This window comes from Furipterus horrens, unplaced genomic scaffold (assembly GCF_987537825.1).
Source record: "Furipterus horrens unplaced genomic scaffold, mFurHor1.1.pri manual_scaffold_24, whole genome shotgun sequence".
NCBI classification, from domain to species: domain Eukaryota; kingdom Metazoa; phylum Chordata; class Mammalia; order Chiroptera; family Furipteridae; genus Furipterus; species Furipterus horrens.
In genome coordinates, this window is record NW_028327194.1 from 1,402,843 (window position 1) to 1,409,513 (window position 6,671).

The following is a 6,671-nucleotide window of genomic DNA, read 5'->3' on the forward strand; positions in this document are numbered from 1 at the left end:
TTGTGAGTGAGCTCAGTGGCCGGTTTTGGGGTTTCGAGGTTCGCTGGAAGTCTTCTGCCGCAGCCATGGCGGCCTCCACCGCGGCCGGGAAGCAGAGAATTCCCAAAGTGGCCAAGGTAAAAAACAAAGCGCCAGCTGAAGTACAGATAACTGCTGAACAACTTTTAAGAGAAGCTAAAGAGAGAGAACTTGAGCTTCTTCCACCTCCACCTCAACAGAAGATCACAGATGAAGAGGAGTTAAATGATTACAAACTAAGGAAAAGGAAGACTTTTGAAGATAACATAAGAAAAAACAGGACTGTAATTAGTAACTGGATAAAATACGCACAATGGGAAGAGAGTCTACAGGAGATTCAAAGGGCTCGATCCATATACGAACGTGCTTTAGATGTGGACTATCGAAATATTACGCTCTGGCTGAAATACGCAGAAATGGAAATGAAGAATCGCCAGGTCAACCATGCCCGAAATATCTGGGATCGGGCCATAACAACTCTGCCTCGAGTCAACCAGTTCTGCTACAAGTACACGTACATGGAGGAGATGCTGGGAAACATTGCTGGTGCTCGGCAGGTTTTTGAGCGCTGGATGGAATGGCAACCTGAGGAGCAAGCCTGGCACTCCTACATCAATTTTGAGCTGCGATACAAAGAGGTGGATCGAGCCCGCACCATTTATGAGCGGTTTGTACTTGTGCACCCTGATGTTAAGAACTGGATCAAGTATGCCCGCTTTGAAGAAAAACATGGTTATTTTGCCCATGCACGTAAAGTATACGAGAGAGCGGTAGAATTCTTTGGAGATGAACATACGGATGAACACCTATATGTTGCCTTTGCCAAATTTGAAGAAAATCAGAAAGAATTTGAAAGGGTACGAGTGATCTACAAGTATGCCCTGGATAGAATTTCAAAACAAGAAGCCCAAGAACTCTTTAAAAATTATACTGTCTTTGAGAAGAAGTTTGGTGATAGGCGGGGTATTGAAGACATCATTGTGAGCAAACGGAGATTCCAGTATGAAGAAGAAGTGAAGGCTAATCCACACAATTATGATGCATGGTTTGATTACTTGCGCTTGGTGGAAAGTGATGCAGAAGCAGACACTGTACGAGAAGTCTATGAAAGAGCTTTTGCCAATGTCCCACCCATTCAGGAGAAGAGACATTGGAAGCGCTACATCTATCTTTGGATTAACTATGCACTCTATGAAGAACTGGAAGCAAAGGATCCTGAAAGAACAAGACAGGTGTATCAAGCCTCTTTGGAACTAATTCCTCATAAAAAGTTCACATTTGCCAAAATGTGGCTCCTATATGCACAATTTGAAATAAGACAGAAAAATTTACCATTTTCCAGAAGAGCTTTGGGAACTTCCATAGGTAAATGTCCAAAGAGCAAGTTATTCAAAGGTTACATAGCACTGGAGCTACAGCTTTGAGAATTTGACAGATGCCGGAAGCTTTATGAAAAGTTCCTGGAATTTGGACCTGAAAATTGTACCTCTTGGATTAAATTTGCAGAATTAGAGACAATCCTTGGTGATACTGAGAGAGCCCATGCAATCTACGAGTTAGCCATCAGCCAGCCACGCTTAGACATGCCAGAGGTGCTCTGGAAATCATATAATGATTTTGAAATTGAGCAGGAAGAAACTGAAAGAACACGCAATCTTTACCGACGATTGCTTCAACGGACACAACATGTCAAGGTATGGATCAGTTTTGCTCAGTTTGAGTTGTCTTCGGGAAAAGAAGGAAGTCTGGCTAAATGCAGACAAATTTATGAAGAGGCTAACAAAACCATGCGAAACTGTGAAGAAAAAGAAGAGAGACTTACGCTGCTGGAATCTTGGCGAAGTTTTGAAGATGAATTTGGAACTGCCTCAGATAAGGAGAGAGTAGACAAACTCATGCCAGAGAAAGTCAAGAAGAGAAGAAAGGTCCAGGCCGATGATGGGTCTGATGCAGGCTGGGAAGAATACTATGATTACATCTTTCCAGAAGATGCTGCCGACCAACCAAACCTTAAGCTCCTGGCCATGGCCAAACTTTGGAAGAAACAGCAACAGGAAATGGAGGCTGCCGAGCAAGACCCAGATAAAGATGTAGATGAGAGTGAATCCTGATCTTATTCATATTGATGGTTTTATTATTTTTATAAATTAATAGTTTGGAACTCAAAAAACTAAATAAAGGAAGAAAGAAAAGCCGGCCGAGGATTACCCGTGGAGACCCGCTGGGTGGAGGGAGGACGGATCCATCCACCCGTCCACCGGCGTCCATCCGTCCGCCGTCTGCCTGGGAAGTTAAACAGGAAGCAGAAACACCGGCGCCTGGAACACGGTGCTGCTGCAGGAGTGTGCTTGCCCGTCCCGTGACCCGGGATCCGTCGCCTTGGACCCTTGACCACACGGACCCTCGACCCTTTCGCGTCGCGCCCCGCCCCCACCGCCACCCAGGATTCTCAAATGGCGGAGGGCTTCTTCTTAAGACTGGCAAATGGAGGCGGACAGCTTTAGCTCGGAACCTGCCCGGCCGGTTTCTCAAACATCATCCCCCCCCCCCACTCCCTTCCTGGCAGTTTGGAAGCTGCGGGCCTAAGCCTGGGGGAAGTCAAAGGAGCCCGAGGCAGAGGCGGCACCGAGGTAAGAGGCTCAGAGTTCCACCCAGAGCTTTTTGCATTTGAATGAATGCCATTGGAACGCCTTGGAGTGAGGTCTCTTGGAATGAATCGCCCTGACCTTCCCTCCCGGCGCCGACCCTGCCCCCACACACCACCCCGCCAGGGCTCTGGTTCACAAGAAAGTCAAACAGCGGGGTCAAGCGAGGTCGGCTTGTCCTCGTGGGCCCAGCGGCCGAGGTGGCGAGACGTTTGTGGATGCGAGCGGACAGGCTCTGGGACCTTTATGCCCGCCCTCCCGCATCCTTTTCTGGCCCAGGAGAGGGCCGGGGCGGTGGGAGATGGGCGGGGGAGGGGAGACTCGGACCCCGGGAGGATGGTCGCTGGTGGGCTGCCGCGCGATGCTGAGGTACCCCTTACTGGGAGGGCCGGAGCTAAACGGCCCCCCGCTTGACCCTTCCAGTTTCTGTCAAGGCCCGAGTTTGAGCTCGGAAAGGTTCTATGGATTTTCCGAGAGAAGGGACCGGCCCACCCATCGTCTCCTCCTGCCCGAACTTCCTGGGGAAATACCTCCACGGGAAGACTTCTTTCCGTTTGTTTACAAAAGTAAGCAGACGGAGCAAAAAGTTGTTCCCCCCCAAACACCAAGTGGCGTCAGGAACTAAATCAAACTTTACCCCAACAAGCGTTGCTGCTGCCATACGGAATCTCTGTCCCCAAATCTGCGAACCTGTGCCTAGAAACCCAAAGACAACCATGCATATTTCAAGACTACATACCTGCTCTCTTCTTGACACCAGAAGTGGGGCGTGTGAGCCGTCAGAGGGCGGTGTTGCATTGTGCACCGGAAGCGGAAATGAGCGCTCGTATGTGCGCGGTTGATTCGAGGACTTGTGTTTTCATAAGTCACATCTTTGCAGGGTTGCGGCAGCGTGGGTCATGCAGTCCGAGGGTCGCTGCTGGGAGACCTTGAAGGCGCTGCGCAGTTCCGACAAAGGTCGCCGCAGCTACCATCGCGACTGGCTATGGTGGGGCGAGGATGTTGTAGAAGAATGTATGTCTATTCCCAAGCTGTCTTCTTATGCTGGATGGGTGGTAGATCATGTCCTACCTCATACACCAGAGAACCTATCTCCCTCTGAGACGTCAACATCCCCCACATCTACTTCAGGCCTAGGCCAAGCGTCCTTTGCTCCCAGATCTTCCATTGGAAGCCTTGACCTCTCACAAGCCTCCTCAGGAACACCAGCAACACCAAATGGAACCAAGGGCGAGCATGAGTCCCAGCTTCCAGAAGAAAACATGGTACTGCAGTCGTCCAGGGGCGTCAGGGTGGAAGGCTGCATCCGAATGTACGAGCTGGTGCACAGAATCAAAGGAATGGAGGGCCTGAGGCAGTGGCAGGACGAGCAGGAGAGGAAGGTACGCGCCCTCTCTCAGATGGCATCTGAACAACTGAAGCGGTTTGACGAACGGAAGGCGCGGAAGCGCCATAAAGAATTCCAGGACTTGCGGGAAATGATGGAGAAGAGCTCCAGAGAAGCCCTGGGGCAGCAAGAGAAGCTAAAAGCTGAGCATCGTCACAGAGCCAAGATTCTCAACCTGATGCTGCGGGAGGCAGAGCAGCAGCCCCTGAAGCAGGCGGAGCAGGAGCGGCTCCGCAGGGAGGAAGGCCAGGGCCGCCTGTGGAGCCTGTACGCCCTGCAGGAGGAGCTGCTTCACCTCAGCCAGCAGCTGGACTCCGAGGACGAGCGCAGGGGCCCGCTGCGGGTGGACCTGTGGGCCTTCCGGACCAGGGGCAACCAGCTGTGCAGCCTCGTCTCTGACTTCATTCGGGCCACTTCAGAGGATGGCTTTCCCACGGCGGAGGGCCAAGCTGTGGCCGAGAGAGCGCTGGAGGAGATGCGGGATCTCTGTGCGAATGCCAGGGCCTGTGAAGACAAGAGAAGGCAGGATGAAAAGGAGGTCCAGGGGAAGCAGCGAGAGTCACAAGTGCAGCAGGGACCAGATGTCTTCAGGGAGTCCCCCGCTCCCAGCCAGGGCCCCGGAGCTAAACAGAATGAAGACCTCCAGGTGAAGGTACAAGACAGTACAATGCAGTGGTACCAGCAGCTGCAGGCGGCCTCCTGTCAGTGCGCGTTGGCCTTTGAGGGTCTGGCTGGCAGCAGAGACAGTCAGGTCAAAAGGATAAAGATGGACCTGCAGAAGGCCGCCACCATCCCTGTGAGCAAGATCTCCACAATCGCAGGCTCAAAGCTGAAGGAGATCTTTGACAAAATCGACAGCCTCCTCTCTGGAAAACCCGTCCAGTCTGGGGGGCGCTCTGTGTCCGTCACACTGAACCCTCAGGGCCTGGACTTTGTCCAGTACAAACTGGCAGAGAAATTTGTGAAACAAGGGGAGGAGGAAGTGGCCTCTCATCATGAAGCAGCGTTCCCCATCGCGGTGGTGGCGTCCGGGATCTGGGAGCTCCACCCGAGAGTGGGGGACCTCATTCTCGCTCACCTGCACAAGAACTGTCCGTACTCCGTTCCTTTCTACCCCGCTTTCAAGGAGGGAATGGCTCTGGAGGACTATCAGAGGATGCTCGGCTACCAAGTGAAGGATTCCAAAGTGGAGCGGCAGGACCACTTCCTGAAGCGCATGTCTGGGATGATCCGTCTCTATGCTGCCATCATCCAGCTCCAGTGGCCATATGGGACCCGACAAGAGGTTCACCCTCATGGCTTAAACCATGGCTGGCGCTGGTTGGCACAGATATTAAACATGGAGCCCCTGTCAGATGTGACAGCCACCCTCCTCTTTGACTTCTTGGAGGTGTGTGGGAACGCCCTCATGAAGCAGTACCAGGCCCAGTTCTGGAAGGTGATGCTTCTCATCAAAGAGGACTACTTCCCCAGGATTGAAGCCGTCACAAGCTCAGGACAGATGGGTTCCTTCATACGCCTCAAGCAGTTCTTAGAGAAATGTTTGCAGCGCAAGGAGATTCCTGTCCCCAAGGGCTTTCTGACTTCCTCTTTCTGGCATTCCTAATGTCACTCCATCACCCTGCCACCATTTTGTTGCAGAGGGGCAAGAATAAGACAGCTAAACATAGCTATATTTTGGAGAGTCATGTCATATTTACAAATCTACTAACACGTATTTTTATATATTTATACCTCATGACTGGGAAAGGAGATTTCACGGGTCACAAAACCAAGGGTCTCATTGCTCCTAAAGGGACCCGCGTGACCGAATAAATGGATTTGGCCTGTCTCACTTACAAAAATTATGAGAAGAGGTGTTGAGCACTTGACCCCATTTTTTTTATTTCCTTTCAGAAATAAGGTACCCCCTTAAGTATTTCACTGTGAGCTGAAGTGAGCCCCCACCATTAAAGTGTCACTTAGCAGTTGTCTGAATCCTTACACGCACGTCTGGGCTATGTATGCTTCGCCTTTCTCGGCTTGTGAGGTAATCACAAATTCAGAGGAGATGCCTGATGTAGACATGGACTTGATCCTAAATGGCACCAGGGATAGCAAGGTGTCCGGGATTAGGACTTAGTCCATGTTGCACTGAGCCAAGAAGCATTGTTTGCCCTCTTCATTGGAATTCAGTGCCTGGGTGGCTAGGGATGCGTGAACCAGGGCAGGTGCCTCTTTTTTGTTTTTCAGTTTGAATTACGATGGGCTGAGATTGGACTGGCCACGATACACGTGAGCTGAGCATCCGTAAGCAATGAGTTAGCGGTTAAGTAAAAATGTCAGGAAGGAATTGAGAACTGTTTCATACGCATATATTTTACTGACTAGTGAATGACACATTTGCCTCACTAGGCCCACTGGAAAAATCCAAAGCTTGGCTTTTCAGATAAGAGTTGAGATTTGTTCATGGAGAGACTCACTGTCTTTTGCGCAGCAGGCAGAAGCAGCCGCCATGAGTCTCTTCCTCTGAAATGTTGTGTGCGGGGAGGCGGGTGTTTTGAGGGAGCGCATTCACCCAACATAGAGAAATTCATAAGAGAAAGTGCTCAAGCCGTTTTAAGAGGGAAAAACCCCTTTGC

At 50.9% G+C, this 6,671-nt stretch overlaps 2 pseudogenes; both read left to right on the forward strand.

Annotated features, from left to right (window-relative positions):
- LOC149990138 (crooked neck-like protein 1 pseudogene) lies at positions 1-2,174 on the forward strand (annotated as a pseudogene).
- Positions 2,175-3,562: 1,388 nt separating this feature from the next.
- LOC149990139 (mRNA export factor GLE1 pseudogene) lies at positions 3,563-5,656 on the forward strand (annotated as a pseudogene).
- The last annotated feature ends 1,015 nt before the right edge of the window (positions 5,657-6,671 follow it).